The 17296-nt window shown below is 38.5% G+C and overlaps 1 long non-coding RNA gene across 1 annotated transcript in view; it reads right to left on the reverse strand.

The window, feature by feature from the left end:
• LOC122240423 overlaps positions 1–17296 on the reverse strand; it is a 67531-nt gene that overhangs the window by 44492 nt on the left and 5743 nt on the right. Inside the window, exon 2 of the long non-coding RNA XR_006220163.1 lies at positions 3771–3895. This is a non-coding gene — a long non-coding RNA (uncharacterized LOC122240423). The remainder of the gene's footprint in view (positions 1–3770; positions 3896–17296) is intronic.

Below are 17296 nucleotides of genomic sequence, written 5' to 3' on the forward strand. Positions count from 1 at the left end.
AGGGAAACTATCAACTTTTCCTCATAGATGTTATCTTCCCAGCCTTCACTCATTGTCCCTTTCCTCCACAGTCCTGAACCTCAAGGGACAAAAGAGGCTGCCTTGGATGGACCTGTTATGCCACATGTCCTGCCTTCTCTCCCTGGTCCTTTTGGCAACCCTGAGTAATATCACCAGGGGTTTGTCTAATTTTCTTAGTTTTCTTAAAGAAGTAAGTTGCCATGATTGATCACTTTTATCTTTGTCTTCTATCTTCTCGATGGCTATTTCTTTTTTTAAATTACTGAAGTGTAATTTACATATGGTAAAGTTTGCCCTTCTCAGTGCAGTCCTATGAGTTTTAGGAAATATGTACAATAGTGTAACCACCACCATGAAGATATACAGCATTGCAATGATCTCAAAACGTCCCCCCTTATGTCCCTTTGTTGTCTCCATTTTCTGTTTTCTGCCTTTTCCAGAAAGTCATATAAATGGCATCAGATGGTATGATTTTGAGCTTTTTGAATCTCATTTCTTTTACTCAGAATAACAATTGGAGATTCATCCATATTGTTGCATGTATCAGAAGTTAGTTCCTTTTTATTGCTCAGTGGTTTCATTGTTTGGATGAACTATAGTTTGTTTATCCATTAACCAGATGAAGGACATCAGGGTTATTTACAGTTTTTGGTGCTTAAGAATAACGTTGCTATAAACATTTGCATGTAGGTTTTTGAATGAACGTGTTTTCAATACACTTAGGTAAGTACCTAAAAGTAGGATTACTGGGTCATACAATAAGTGTATATTAACTGTGAAACTGTTTTCTAAAGTGGCTATACTTTTGCATTCCCACCAACAATGGATGAGAGTTCCAATTGCTCTGTACCCTCATCAGCATATGGCAATTGTTGTATTTTATTTTACTTTATTTTATTTTTATTTTTATTTTCAGCCACTCTTTTATGTGGATAGCATCTCACTATGGTTTTAATTTGCATTTCTCCAATGACGCTGAGCGTCTTTTCATGTGCTTATTGGGCATTTGTAGATTTTTAAAGTTTTTTTTCAAGTCATTTGTCCATTTTTTAAATTGTGGGGTTTTTTTTTCCTTTATTTTTGAGTTTTGGGAGTTCTTTATATATTCTAGATACAAGGTCTAAGTCACATATGGACTTCCTGCTTAGTTTTTTATCCTCTCAAGGGGCTACATCTGATATTTTTGAGATGTTAATTGAGATGGTCCTTAGCCCATAGCCACTAGTCACAGGGGAGGCAGATGTTTATAGAAGAAGACAGGGAAGGCTTGATTGTAGTAACCCAGAGATTTTCACTCTGTTCATTCTGTTGCATACAAGTTAGAACAATACCGAGGGTCTTTGGTAAGAGGGAAGAAAGACACAAAATAACACAAACATTTTCTAAAAGTGGGCCAAAGCCAGTAAGGGAAGAGTTAACTTGGTAGCTATTTCACTTTAAGATTGAATCAGAGGTACCATTTTCATTTTGCCCTTACTCTTTAGAGTAAGGACACCACCACTCTACTTCCCTTCTCTCCAGCTCCAATAGGACCCATCTGACTGGCTGAGCACCTGAGCCAGAAATCAGAAAGGAGAAAGAGGTTGGTCCTGAGAGGAGAGCATGGAAAAAGGAGAAGAGTTCCTTGGTGCCCATTAGGGAGACTCAGTGTGTACTGAGCAATGGCTTTCCATATTGCAATATCATTTGGACTCCCAGTGTACGTTTGATAGAAAGGTTTCTATGTAGGAAAGGTTTAGAGGTGGTAATCTCTTTGGGATTGCTGGAGGATCAGCATGGAGCAGGAGGATTGCAGGATTGTAGGAGGATTGCTGGAACATGAAGCTATGTTTTCAAAGTTCTTCACAAAGCATTGTAGATATAAATTCTCCACATTAAAGAAGAGAGCAAAAGTTAAGCTTTCTTCTAACACACTGCAACATCCCACCTTCTAGCCATTAAGGAAGAGTTAGGAAGACTATGAGCCCAACTTCATATTTGTGTTTCTACTATTCATTTTACACAAAGGAAAGACAGACAGATGATAGGTAGGTAGGTAGGTAGGTATATAGATAATAGATAGGGAACTACAGGCTTTTAACTCTTAATCATATAATCCTAGGATTTCTGATTCTGTATTAAATATTTGACCTGAGAATATGTTATGATTCTGAAGCACTCATAGCATCTAAGAAATGAAAAAAGACAACTTCAAATTGCCTGACTTTTCTATGGCAAACTTAAGTAGTCAATCTACTTTGATTTCCTTTCTCTTATGTCAAAACAAACAATTAAACCCTAAAACCAGAAGTGTAAATTCCTGTTGGCACAAATGATATCAAATGTGCCCCAGTAAGTCACTAAATATCTTGACCTCTACAGCTCTTCTGTTGATCTCTATACTTTGGATTGAGTATTTCCCTAATTATCTGTATTTATGTAGGTCTGTTCCACATCATGGCACCCTGTGTAAGATGAGTGGTTCTGAAAATACATCACCATGGATCATCGGTTATAATGAGAAGTAGATTAACCCAGGGGCGTGCCATTGAATGATCTGCCAAAGGCACAGTTGACAAAGTCCTCATCAGTCAGTAGTGATATAAATACCATCCTCCTCAGTGGATCATTTGCAATGTGTCTCTCAGAGCTAAATCAGCGCTCTAATTGCAACATCAGTTATGGGCCCTGCTCAGTGATGAGAGGGGCAAAGATATGAGGATGTTCTCAGCCGAGGCTATTTATACATGCCACGTAGTCCTTAATTATCTAGTAGGGTGGGGATGGGAAGAGGCAGAAAGTTGACATATTCTAAAAATTGAATCTACCCACCCCGTCTATATACTATTCCCACAAGAGAGAAAATTCTAGGTACTTCCTTTCTAAGGAAAAAATAAATAAATAAGGTAAGAAATTCAAATCCTATGAGGATGCATGTAGTCTACCCAGTTGTCAACTGGTATTTCACTGCTAATATTCTTTTTAATTAAATGAGTTCAACTTTTATAAGCCCAAAATCAAATGATCAGTCTTGGTAGAATATTCCTTTTACCCTTCAAAGTGAAAGAAAGTTGTAGAATAAAACATTTATTTGGTTATTTTAGAACTTTGGTCAATAAAAAATCCAGACTTCATTATGAAAACTTCCTGGAACATAACATAGCAATCATTAATTACATATTCATAAATTAATATATTAAATGCCAGAGATTCAAAAATACAGTACAGGCAAAAATATAGCACAGGAAGAATATCAAATATAAGGGAAATATGGGAAGATATAGCTATAATAATGACTACATTTATTTAATGTTTTACCTATATTATCTCAGTAAATTCTTCCTACAACTCAATAACAGACATATTATTATCTTCATGTTACTGATAAGGAAACTATGGCTCAGAAGGTTAATTGATGCAAGTCACATACCATAAAGTGGGGTATCAAGATTCAAATTTTCATCTCGGGTCTTTACCCTAAAACATAACTCTTTATTCTACGTATTTATATCAACCTGATAGCCTTTCTTACACATCCTGCTTCCCAATAATGTTAACTGACCTATTTTTGACTTTTCAAGGCAATTACTCTCCCTCATGGCTCTCCTTCATGCATCTTTAAGCCGTGAATTCACTGTGAACAGTTGAACATTCTACTTATACCTCAACTCAAATCCAATAATGAGATCATGATTGATCCAGCTTCTCTGCATGAGCAAAGATTTTGCACCATGCTCCCTCAAAACAGAGTAATTGCCCATGGTCAGTACCTGGTCTTGCTCCAATGAGCTGGTGGCTGGGAGGGCAGGAGCAGCAGGAGGGAGCCCCAACCTGTTAGTAGAGGCTGTCAGCCGGCATGTTCCCCTCCACAGAGGCTGCAGAAACTTGGATTGACCTGGGTAATACAAATATGGTGAAAGGATTCAGAAAATACCACTGTGAAGAGTTTTCTTTTCTGAACTTCCCCCCATCTGCCTAAAAGCAGAGCCTCACCCAAAGAATTAAGCTGTCCTAAGTGCCCTTCTATCACTGGAGATCAGCACCAGGATAAGAAATCACCTAAATAGACATTGTTGCTAAGCTGTTACATCTATCTATTCTTCTAAGGGCCCATTTATCTTCCCTAAAAGTCTTTTATTTTCCCCTACATGCCCTTTTCCCCCTCTTCTGACCCTATGATGATGGTATATAAGCCCCAAATTCTAACCACTTCCTTGATTCACATTTTTCTGTGAATTCCCATGCACATAGATAAATTTAAAAAATCTGTTTTTTCCTCTTATTAATCTGTCTCTTGTCAGTTTAATTCATAGACACCAAACCCTGAACCAAAGACAGTAAAGGAAAAGTTTTGCCACCACAATGCAATAGTTTGAAACCATCAAAAAATACTGTAAAAGAATATTTAATGACATGGAAAAAATCCACTATTTTCTAAGTTAAAAAGTTTGGGTTACCAAACTCAAATGTAGCATCGGATCTCATTTATATAAATATGTATGTTTGCATACATGCACTGAAAGTCTAAAAGAATGTTCACTAAATTGTTAACACAATTACCTTGAGGAAAAAGAGAAATTTTAACTCTTCTTGCTATTCTATTTTGTACTATTCAAGCCTGTAATAATAATAAATTTATATTACTTTTAATATTGAAAATATGCAGGGGTGCCTGGGTGGCTCAGTCTGTTATGCATCAGACTTCAGCTCAGGTCATGATCTTGCAGTTCATGTGTTTGAGACCCATGTCAGGCTCTATGCTGACCGCTCAGAGCCTGGAGGCTGCTTCAGATTCTGTGTCTCCCTCTCTCTCTGCCCCTCCCCAGTTTCTGTTCTCTCTCTCTCAAAAATAAAAATAATAAAAACATTTTTAAAAATATTGAAAATATGCAAATATATTTTAAAAATATGCAAATATGAAAAAATAAGAATTGATGCATACATTTGCAAAAGCCATATTATTTTTAAGATTCATCCCAAAAAATCAAGATGAACTTAAAAATTAACCTATGAAAAAAATATTCATTGTTGTATTCGCAAAATAAAATTGCAAAGACAAAGTCCCATAATACAACATTAAACAAATAAAGTGGTATCCATAAAACTGATATTTTACTTTTTAAATTTTTTTAACAATTTTTAAAATTTAAATCCAAATTAGTTACCGTATCGTATAATAATGATTTCAGGAATAGAATTTAGTAATTCATCACTTACATATAACACCTAGTGCTCATCCCAACAAGGGTCCTAATCTTTAATGTCCATCGCCCCACCCAACACCCACCAGCAACCCTCAGTTTGTTCTCTATATTTAAGAGTCTCTTATGGTTTGTCTCCCTCTCTGTTTTTACCTTATTTTTGTTTCCCTTCCCCTATGTACCTCTGTTTTGTTCCTTAAATTCCACATATGAGTGAAATCATATGATATGTCTTTTTCTGACTGACCTATTTTGCATAGCATATACACTCTAGTTCCATCCATGTTGTTGCAAATGGCAAGATTTCACTCTTTTTGATCACCACAGAATATTCCATTGTATATATATATACCACATCTTCTTTATCCATTCATCAGTCGAAGGACATTTGGGCTCTTTCCGTACTTTGGCTATTGTTGATAGTGCTGCTATAAACATTGGGGTACACGTGTCCCTCAGATCAGCACTCCTGTATCCTTTGGATAGATTCCTAGTAGTGCAATTTCTGGGTCACAGGGTAGTTCTATTTTTAATTATTTGAGGAACCTCCATACTATTTTCCAGAGTGGTTGCACCAGTTTGCATTCCCACCAGCAGTGCAAAAGGGTTCCTGTTTCTCCTCATCCTCACAAACATCTGTTGTTGCCTGAGTTGTTATTGTTAGCCATTCTGACAGGTGTGAGGCGGTATCTCATTTTGATACTGATTTGTATTTCCTTGATGATGAGTGATGTTGAGCATCTTTTCATGTGTCCTTTGGACATTTGGATGTCTTCTTTGGAAAAATGTTTATTCATGTCTTCTGCCCATCTCTTTTGTTTTTCGGGTGTTGAGTTTGAAAAGTTCTAGATTTTGGATACTAACCCTTTATCAGATATGTCATTTGCAAATATCTTCTCCCATTCCATAGGCTGACTTTTATTTTTGTTGATTGTTTCCTTTGCTATGCAGAAGCTTTTTATCTTGATCAAGTCCCAATAGTTCGTTTTCGCTTTTGTTTCCCTTACCTCTGGAGACATGTCAAGTAAGAAGTTGCTGCAGCCAAGGTCAAAAAGGTTGTTGCCTGTTCTCTCCTCTAGGATTTTGATGGCTTCCTGCCTTATGTTAGGTTTTCATCCATTTTGAGTTTATTTTTGTGTGTGGTGTAAGAAAGTGGTCCAGGTTTGTTCTTCTGCATGTCGCTGTCCATCTTTCCCAATACCATTTGCTGAAGAGACTGTCTTTTTTCCATCAGATATTCTTTCCTGCTTTGTCGAAGATTAGTTGGCCATACATTTGTGGGTCCATTTCTGGGTTCTCTATTCTGTTCCATTGATCTATGTGTCTGTTTTTGTGCCAATACCATACTGTCTTGATGATTACAGCTTTGTAATACAGCTTGAAGCCTGGAGTTGTGATGCCTCCAGCTTTGGTTTTCTTTTTCAACATTACTTTGGCTATTTGGGGTCTTTTTTGGTTCCATACAAATTTTAGAATTGTTTTTTCTAGCTCTGTGAAGAATGCTGGTGATATTTTGATATGGATTGCATTGAACATGTAAATTGCTTTGGGTAGTGTTGACATTTTAACAATATTTATTCTTCCAATCCATGAACATGGAATATTTTTCCATTTTTTTCGTGTTCTTCAATTTCTTTCATAATGAGCTTTCTATACTTTTCAGTATATAGATTTTTCACCTCTTTGGTTAGGTTTATTCCTAGGTATTTTACAATTTTTGATGCATTTGCAAATGGGATTGATTCCTTGATTTCTTTTTCTGCTGCTTCATTATTGATGTATAGAAACACAACCAATTTCTGTACACTGATTTTATGACCTGAGACTTTGCTGAATTCATGTATCAGTTCTAGCAATTTTTGAGTGGGGCTTTTTCGGTTTTCTACATAGAGTATCATGTCATCTGTGAAGAATGACAGTTTGACTTCCTCCTTGCCAATTTGGATGCCTTTTATTTCTTTTTGTTGTTTGATTCCTGAGTCTAGGGCTTCCAACACTATGTTGAATAACAGTGGTGAGAGTGGACATCCATGATGTATTCCTAACCTTAGGAGGAAAGTTCTGTTTTCTTTCATTGAGGATGATTTTTCATATATGTCCTTTAAGATCTTGAGGTATGTTCCTTCTATCTTTACTGTCTTGAGGGTTTTTATTAAGAAAGGATGCTGTATTTTGTCAAATGTTTTTTTCTACGAAAACTGATGTTTTTCTATCATAAATATTATTTCATGAGAAAAGATATGGTATATAAATGTGTATATAACATACAAATTGGGGGGAAAAGTCACAAAATAATAAATTATAGCATGACTTGTTTGATAAATTAAAATGTACACAAAATACATTTATGTCCAAAAAAATAATCTGGAAGAATTTAACAAAAAGTGGATGGGAACAGATGGTTTCCATTTCTATATTTTTATGTCTATTTTTTTTTATTATCCTACAATGAACCTACATTGATACGTACCTCTTAGAAACAGAAGTTAGGGTTCTTGGTTTTATTTGGGGTTTCTATTTTGTTTCATGTAAATATTGATGGCTTTGACTGGAATTTAGGACTTTTCTTCATTCCTTGCCATCTCACTTGAGGCTGCTTAGAGCCCATGGAGAAGAGCATCAGTTTTTAAGCTTGTATAGTCATGACACAAAACAGACTAGATTAATAAGCATATATTTTAACACAGAAAGCAGAGGCAATTTCTTGATCTCCATATGAAGTTTTCTTATTGGGTATTATTCATTCATCATTCAGTGGCAGGTTGTCCCCAGAGGTTGGTGCTACTCTGACACTGCCCCTACAAAGTCCTATGCTCCTCAGAACCACAATAACAAAATTTCTTTGAGAATTTTTTGCAAAATGGCAGCATACTGGAGAGTAATGGAGATGCAGATGAACATTCTAATGCAGTCCATTATTTCACAGTAGCTGTAATCTGAAAATCATCCTTATAAATATCATCGTCTTCCTCAAAATATTAAAAATAGATTTACCATGTAATCTAGCAATTCCACTTCTGGGTATATACCCAAACAACTGAAAGCAGAGACTTGGACAGATATTTGTACATCCACATCCATAGTGGCATTTTTCACAATAGCCAAAAGGTAGAAGCAACCCAAGTGTCCACCCACAGATTAATGTACATGCGTGTATGTGTGATGAAAAAGTATTCCATACTGTGGGTCTTGGGCAAAATTGCTTGAAAGCCTCTGCATTAAATCATATGTCCAGATATGGGAATTTGAAAAAACAGAATAAATTATAAATTAGTCAGTTAATCTTTATTAATATATATCTAATAGTAATCAGCAAAATCAGCAAAACATGGTGGCATGCAAGCCCTTAGAGTTCCTACGTTACTACTTCCCTTTTCTGAAGCATATTTCTTTCTGAATTCACTTCAACACCTTCACAGTCTCCACAGGATTTCCAACTCTCTAGTCCCTTTGTGATCATTACGTTTAGACATATACTTGAAATCTAAGTAGTAAAGGATACGTTTAGTCAATAAATAGTAAATTTCTCAGGGCACCTGGGTGGCTCAGTAGGTTGAGGGTTGGACTCTTGATAGCAGCTCAGGTCATGATATCGCGGTTGGTGAGATCAAGCCCTCTGCATCAGGCTCCATGATGACAGCTCAGAGCATGCTTGGGATTCTCTCTCTCTCCCTCTCTCTCAAAGAGCCTGCTTGGGAGTCTCTCTCTCCCTCCCCTCTCCCCACTCGAAATAAATAAATACACTTAAAAAAAATTTTTTAGGGGCGCCTGGGTGACTCAGTCGGCTGAGCGACCGACTTCGTCTCAGGTCATGATCTCGCGGTCTGTGGGTTCAAGCCCCCCGTCGGGCTCTGTGCTGACAGCTCAGAGCCTGTAGCCTGCTTCGGATTCTGTGCCTCCCTCTCTCTCTGCCCCTCCCCCGCTCATGCTCTGTCTCTCTCTGTGTCAGAAATAAACATTTAAAAAAAATTTTTTTTAATTTTTTTAAAGATTTAAAACATAAATAAATAAATAGTAGATTTCCTGAATATTTTATTCTACTTAAGTAAACAAAGATTTTCCTTACCCCGCTAGCACTTCAAATTTTCAAGCTTGGTTGCTGAAAAATCTTATCTTTTCCATTTCTTGACCCTTGACAAAGGTCAAGAAGAAGCCCAGTGTGGACAATGTTGGAGGTCAGCCCAGGCTGAAGTGGACAGCCAACTGACACCAGGTAGAATGATGAACAATCATGTTAAAACCTGATTTTCTAAGAGAAGCCAAAAATTTCTATTTTTACATGAAATGTCCTGTTTTTAAATGTTTGCAACCAATTCAAAATAATTTTAGGCACTTTAAAGTACAAATAAGGAGCGCCTGGGTAGCTCAGTCAGTTAAGCCTCCTATTCTTGATTTCTACTTGGGTCATGATCTCACGATTCATGAGATTGAACCCTGCATCTGGCTCTGCACTGAGCATGGAGCCTGACTAAGATTCTCTCCCTCTTCCTTTGCCCCTCCCCTGCTCACTCTCACTCTTGCCCTCTCTCTCAAATAATAATAATAATAATAATAATAATAATAATAATGGACAAATAAAATGTTTCTGCAAGCAGCCCAGTTTATGACCACTTGTTTCAGAAGTCCACTAGATAAGGGTTAACAATTACACTTCAGAGCCTCCCTAACTTCACCCCATCCTCACTTCCACCCATCCCTTACCCTGGAATTAACTGTTCTTTGATCTGATTTATTAGAGCAATTTGTACATATCTTTATAGTGCTCACTACATTTGGTGATAGTTTCATTGTTGTTGTTTTTACCCACCCATCTGCCTTGCTAAAGATAACTATCATTTAATGTTGAACCCTGAGATTTGTGCTCAGTCAGAATTTGAGGAAATCCATTTGAGGCCCACTCTGACAAAACACAACTTTGGTTGAATCACTTGAACTCTTTAGGCTCAGTTTTCACATCTAAAATGTGAGTTAATAATAATCATGTATAAAATGGGGCTGTATTACTAGCTATGGCAATGAAGATATAGTGAGGTATCAGCAGTCCAACCTTTCCAGAAGCCTTGAGTGTAGAGGGATTTTTTTAAATAATTATGATAATAGGTGGAATATTGAGTGCTTACATGTGCCAGGCACTTCCTAGATGCTTTATATGGTCTCCAAATCTTCACGACAATTCTAAGTTGCTTATCATTATTTGCATGTTAGCTGTAAAGAAAATGAGGCTCGAGGCAGCTGAATAGCACTTCTACTAAGGGGCAGATCTGGAACTGATTTGCTCTACTTCAAAGCTACTATCCTGAGCATGCCCATAACTTGCAACAGTGTAAAGTCTCGGAATGGGGTCATTCCTTTAATTTCTTTGGTTCCTAAGGCAATAAGAGGGACTTACACTCTCGTGTCTTTTATATTCTCTTTGCAGAGATGCATGTTTGCATTTGTTTATGAAAAAACATATCCAGAGGCAGTGGCTAGACTGGATGGATGGTTGACTGTGAGGACACAGAAAGGGGTTGGCCAGAGATTGATTTTAAACAGATTTCTCTAAGGACACCGAGTTTGAAAAAAGTTTTCAACAAGGACAGGAGAGGGCTGAGCAGATGTGGAACAGGAGCTGCTTGTGCCTCCTGGACCCCCATCCCCACCTATCCCAGCTGTGGACAGTAGGACTACAGATGCTGTGTCACCAGCCAGGCAAGAACTGAGGCCAAGGTGACAACTGTCCAGGAAAAGGTGGAGACTGCTCAAACTTCTGGCAAGTCCTTTATCTTGGTGATGGCAAGTCTTGCCTTTCATCGTGGAAAGGTAAATACAGGAACCTAATAGACGGTTCTCAGCTAATGAGGGTTTGCTTTAACTAACGAAGTTCTTACTCTGTTCTTATTTAAAGAGTAAGCCCTGGTGAGTAGTTGGTGTTTCTCTTGTACATTTTAAAAGGACTTACCAGTATTATTCCCAAAGGAGGGGGTGGCACCATTCTGAACATAGTTTTTATCACATTGCCATTGTAAGTCCCTACCATTTATTTCTAAGTAACTGTATACAAGAAAAGGAAATAAAACCCTCCCAGAGACCTTTACAAATTCAGATAAACTTGTCTGGGGCTTTTGGTGATTTAGTTGGTGAAAAGCTGTTTTCACAGTCCAGAGCAATGATATATGAATACAATGATATGCCCACAATAACCTGGGAAGGCTTTAGGCAGATGACCTAGCTGAGGAAAAGCCAGCTCTTGTATCCAAGTTTCTATTTTCTAAAGATAGAAATAGTTGAGGAGGGAGGGTCCTGCAGGGACATTTTGAGCAATGTTAAGGAGATAAAAATGACAAGAGCCAGATTAAACCAGATTAAACCAGATGAGAATAGCAGGTGGGACTTCAAAGGGTGCCAGGGCAAAGAAGAAAGAATGTCCTCAGTCATAGGGCATGAGGTCAGAGGGACACCATGGGGTGGCCTGTTGGCCAGCCTTTGGTGTTCCACAGAAAAAGCATGGGTTATTCCAAGCCAGTAAGCAGATCTGCCTCCCCTAGGGAGCAAATACTTGCCCAGTAGTCCATAGAGTGACCCACATTGTTTTTTTCATTTTTCCAGAAGGAGTGAACATATCAGTGCACTAACAACTTGAAACCCAGCCTAGCTGACTGGCATCATGGGAGTTGACCAGCCTGTTTTGTGGAGGACATCCAACTCTGAACTCAGATTTCCTTGCTTCCCACTGCGTCAGTCCAATGTGATGCCTATCCCTTGCATCTCCCATGGGTAAAGAATAAAGAAATAAAGTAATTTAAAAATCTGTTTCTGAACATAAGTGTGGCAGCAATTAGGAGAGACCCTGGTGGCTTGGCTTACTTTATCCTCAAGACAATCCTATGAGGGACATACTATTCCTTTTACTTATAGATAAGAAAACCAAGGCACAAAAGGGTTAAGTAATCTGGCACAACAAATCAATATTTTTTAAAAAATCCTATGTAGCTCTAGAATCCAGATGCTTAAATACTAAGCTGTACTCTCTCTCATGATACATGGAAAGTACTTTGACAGTGCTTGCCACACAGAAAGAGTTCAATAAATATTGGCTACCATTATTATTCTCCTTTTATGTACAGACATTTATATTTCAGCTAAAGAATACCAGTTAAGGCTACCAGTTAACTAAAATCTATTTAAAATCACCGTTTATTAAAGTATATTTCTTGGGAACTTCTAGTAGGGTTAGGTAATATCTATGGTAGCCAGTGTCCAAGATGGCTCCCAATGGTCCCTGCCTTACACCCTTGCATAGTCTTCTCCCATATTATATCAGAGTTGATCTGTATGATCAACAGAATAAGGAGGAAGTGAAGAATGTCACTCCTGAGGCTAGGTTATAAAAGACATTGTAGCTTTTGGCTTTCACTCACTTAGATCCCTCACTCTGGGATAGGTTAGAGACAATGTCATGAGTAGCCCTGTGAAGACACCCCTGTGGCAGAGAACTAAAGCCTCCTGCCAATAGCCATTTTGAAAATGGATTCTCCCCAGTCAAGCCTTCAGATGACAGCATCTCTGCCCAACATCATGATGGCAACTTCACAAGAGACGCTGAGCCAGAACCATAAGTTAAGCCTCTCCAGGTTTCTCGACTGTCAGAAACTATATGAGATGGTAAAATTTTATTGTTTAAAGGTATTACATTTGGCGTAATTGTTATACAGCAATACATAACTAATACATTATCTCCTGTAGAAACCTTTCACTGACTCCCAGCATTTTGTGCCTTCTCTACCACAGCACCTGCTATATTCTGACTCACATGTTTTTACCTCAGCTTTCCCTTCTAGACAATGACCTCAAGGCCAGGGACTGATACTGCCCCTGGGTTACCGGATTCCCAGGATCTAGCATAATGCTGTAATTGGTATGGACTTTAATAAGTATATATTATTGGACTGAACTATCTTCATTTACTATATGTCCTTTAAAAAAAATAAGATGATCTGTATTTCAGGTTTTTCATGAATTCAGGTAGTTCTTGCCATCTAAACTAGGCCTACGTTTATTCAACTAGTATTTGTCTATTAAAGTTAATACTAAATTTTTACTTTCCAAGACCTTAGACATGTCTTTTTTGTTTATGCAGAATTATATCAACTTTTTAAAAATAATTTTTTATTATTTTATTTATTTTAACTAGGCTCCAGGCCCAATATGGGGCTTGAACTCAAGACCCCTAGATTAAGAGTCACATGCTCTACCAACTGAGCCAGCCAAAAGCCCCAAATTATATCAACTTTTAACAGAGGAGATTAAGTAGCATGTAAGGCAGCAACATTCCTGTGCTTTCAAAGCCACTGTGCCATTAGCCCCAAATATTCCTTTTTTCAAAATAATATCAAATACCAGGAAATAAAAACAGCTTACCAATGGAAAAGGTAAAATAATGTCCTACAAAATATTGCCTGAGTTGTAAATTAAATTGAGATTTGGGGTTGAATTGGAGGTTGAATTTTTTTAACTCATATTTAATTCATAGAATATAACTTCATTGTTATTAAAGATATCAGTTCAATCTATGCTTAGTCTGCCCTCTGACCCTGTGGAGAGCAAATTCATCATTTTTTCTTAAAATGTAATATAAACCTTGAGAGATCATAACACCTCATATTTTCTATTTGTAAAATAAGAGATATCTTAAAGACATGTGAATTTCCTAAGTAAATGGAAAGCAGTCCATGTCAATGCATCCTCCATCATGGTCATTATCAAGAATTCACCACTTCTAGGAGGTTCTATCCTCAGAAAACTAACAAAGGCCTACCTCATCATTTCAAAGTTGTCCTCTATCCTTGCTCTAAAATATGCTGAAATCCAACAAAGGAATGGATGCCATTCCTGTCAAATATGTCTCCAGATGTGACCATCCTGAAGAGAAGTTTCTCAGCTCTGAGTGATCTAAGGTTCATCTCTGTGCATTGACACAATACACATTCAAAAGTGTGTTGGGGAGGGAGGAGGCAGAAGGTGGGAATCTTGGCACACAATAGCAACTCAACAGTTATGAAGTTATAGAATCCCACACAAATAATATCCCCAGGTTTATATCCTGTTGCAGTCTGGCCTGGAGGAAATATATAAAATAAAATAGGTAAGTATTCAAGATCAATGTAATAAGTTCAGGAATGAAGAGTGAGAGTGGAAACCATCTATGTCATGTACACAGCTTAGAAACTGAGGACTGAGGACTGGAACTATCTAACCCTCCTCCTCCCCCAAATACACCACACACATAAACACACACTTTCTACAATACATTAACAGGATTTTACTACTCCATTGTCTTCATTATGATATCTTTTCTAATCCAGGTGATTTTGTCCAGGCAAATAACTTGCCTGTTCATTATAGGAACTTCCCCAAAAGACCCTTCACTTCTTCAATAAGAAGCATCAACAGACAGTTAACACCCTAAAGATCTTCAAATCCCTCAACTCAAAAATCTTTGTCTTGCTGTTTCTAATCCTAAACTATTGTACCATTATCCTTACCCAATCAAGGTCCCTCATTAGAAGATGACTTTAAACCAAAAATCCAATTTGCAATAACATCTAACCTTGCCCCTTCCCCTGGGAGACATTGCCCAGACTCTGTCTAGGTGGCCATCTGCCTTACCACAATAAACAATAAACACAGCTTTGTCACATCAACAGATTGCGTCGGTGATATTTGGAGAGCCAGCACTTGACAAGAGCTTAGTACGGGTCTAGCAATAAACTAAAGGGGTAGAAGACTAACATATGGCCTTTAACCTATTTTCCCAAGGGATCAGTAGCCCTCAATGTTTAAATAGTTTCACATCTAGACACTTAAATTTCTCCCTATTCCACAATTTGCCACAGTACATTTTAAGAGATGTTAAGAAATATTACTTGTTTAAAAGAAAAACGTTTCCATGGACAAACAATTTGAGAACTGCTAAGAATGAAACTCATTTTTTTACTGCAGGACTTCTCAAGGCCTTTAGTATACTATTTGGAATCAAAAACATCCAAAAGGGAGTTATTAATATGCAGCCAAAACGTATTTGAATGTTTTATCCTAAAGCAGCTCACTACATTCTTACTGGATACAATAGGTTTGGCGGACAATTTTATCTAACCTTTCACCCTGCCCTTTATCCACAGACCACTACAAGACAATATGGACAGAAAGTAAAATAAAAGGCTACAACCGTCTTAGAGCTCGGCAGTTCGCTCCAGAATGATTGCAGTGTTGCCTTGAGCTGTATAATGAAGACAAAGAAGTAAATGGATCAGGCTGAGTACCACCAGCCTGAAGTCTCTGTGTTCTGAGCCACACTTAGGTGGTCCCAGCCCTCAGAAGGAAATGGAATGCTAGCCATCCACCACCTTGCTGGGAGTTCCTCGAGGCTTGCCCACACTTACGAGTGCCAGACATCAACTGGCTCCATCTCCCAAGCTGCTGATCTTTGCTCAAAGGAAGGCTCTACCGGCATAGACACCTTGAAATGAGGAGGCATCTGGCACATTCTGCTTCGCTAACAGCTAAAATCCTCATGCTGGTGTCTTTTTTTTTGGCCACGCCTCCTACTGAGATCTCCACTTAGAGGACATTCTTTCAGTCAGCGCTTCCAGCTCTGACTTCCCTGTTTCGGAGTGAGGAGAGGAAATCGATTGACATTTACTGTGCATTTCCTATATGCCTGACGTGACATTTGGCACTTCATATTCTTCATCTCCTGTAAGTCACACAACTACAAAAAGTGACAAGAGTGCATATTTTTATCACATTTACCATGTGCTAGTCACTGCTGTGACTCTTTTGACTTATTTTCACAAAGCTCACAGCAATTCTAGGTGGTCAACAGCTATGACCCTCACTTTCAGGGTGAACAAACTGAGGGATTCAAAGGTGAAGCAGTCTGTCTAAGGTCACACCAGTGGTCAGTGGCAGGTCCAGAGTTGAACACAGTCCATATATCTAACCACACTAGCATTATCCTCCATTATTTGCCCTACTAGATGAAAAGAGACAAAGCCTAAAGAAGTGTCTACTCAAAGGCACACAGAAAGTGGCAGAACTGGGACCAGAATCCCTGTCTGCCTACAAGTCCCTGTTTTTTCTCTAGACCAACCATTCTTAAAGCATGGTCCCCAGACCAGTGCATCAGTATCAGCTGAGAATCTGCAGAAATGTAAGTTCTGGAGCCATACCCCAGACCCACGGAATCTGAAACTGTGCTGTGGGGCCCAACAATCTCTGTTTAGGAAGCCCCCCAGACAACTGTGATGCAGGCTAAGTAAGATTTGAGAAGCCCTGCTTTGCACCATGCTACCTTCTGTAAAGCATTGAAACTTGAGATCATCTTCAAGGGCTGGAAGGACTGTGCTATCTAGTGCTTAGAGGCTCTGAGAAGTTAAGAGAACCAGCAGGCACCCACTAACTGCCTTGCTAAGAAAGAACACGGGTTAAACCCAGCATATTTCATTGGCTTGTCAGTAGCCAGGCCAGTGGTTGTTCTTTTTCCCCTTAACTACTCATGGAGCAGGAAAAGAATAGCTTTGCTCCAGTCCATGGTCAAAAGGAAGACAAGTCCTCTCCTAGGCCATCTTCGACCCTGCTGTTTGCTTCTCAGATACAAAGATTCTCAGTGCATTTCAGGTCAATGGTTTGTCACTTTTGCCTGCCAGCTCTTTCTGTTCCTGCCTATAACACTTCTTGTCTTCCAGCTCCTTCCTCTCCGGCAGCAAATATGTCTGTGTTGTTCACAGCTGTGAACCGCCCAGCTGATGTGCCGCTCAGCTGGTTGGTACATGGTACAATGAAAAAAATTCTCACAATTCTTAATTAAGACCCTCCCTTCTGAATGGAAAAGTTGGGAGCCCCCCCCCACCCCCGCCACCCTGCTGAGCCCAGGGCAGGTGCTGGTGAGATGCAGGCAGAGGGAGGGGCAGTTGTCTGAGGGAGGGAAACATTAGAAAAAAAAAAAGAAGTAATTCTTATAATTCTGAAACCAAACTTTTTTTTTTCTTTTTTGCTCCAAGGGTCAATTCAGTGGCTATACTAATGCTTCCATCACTCTCTGAAATATTTAAGAT

The sequence above is a fragment of the Panthera tigris genome, chromosome B4 (genome assembly GCF_018350195.1).
Source record: "Panthera tigris isolate Pti1 chromosome B4, P.tigris_Pti1_mat1.1, whole genome shotgun sequence".
Lineage (NCBI taxonomy): Eukaryota > Metazoa > Chordata > Mammalia > Carnivora > Felidae > Panthera > Panthera tigris.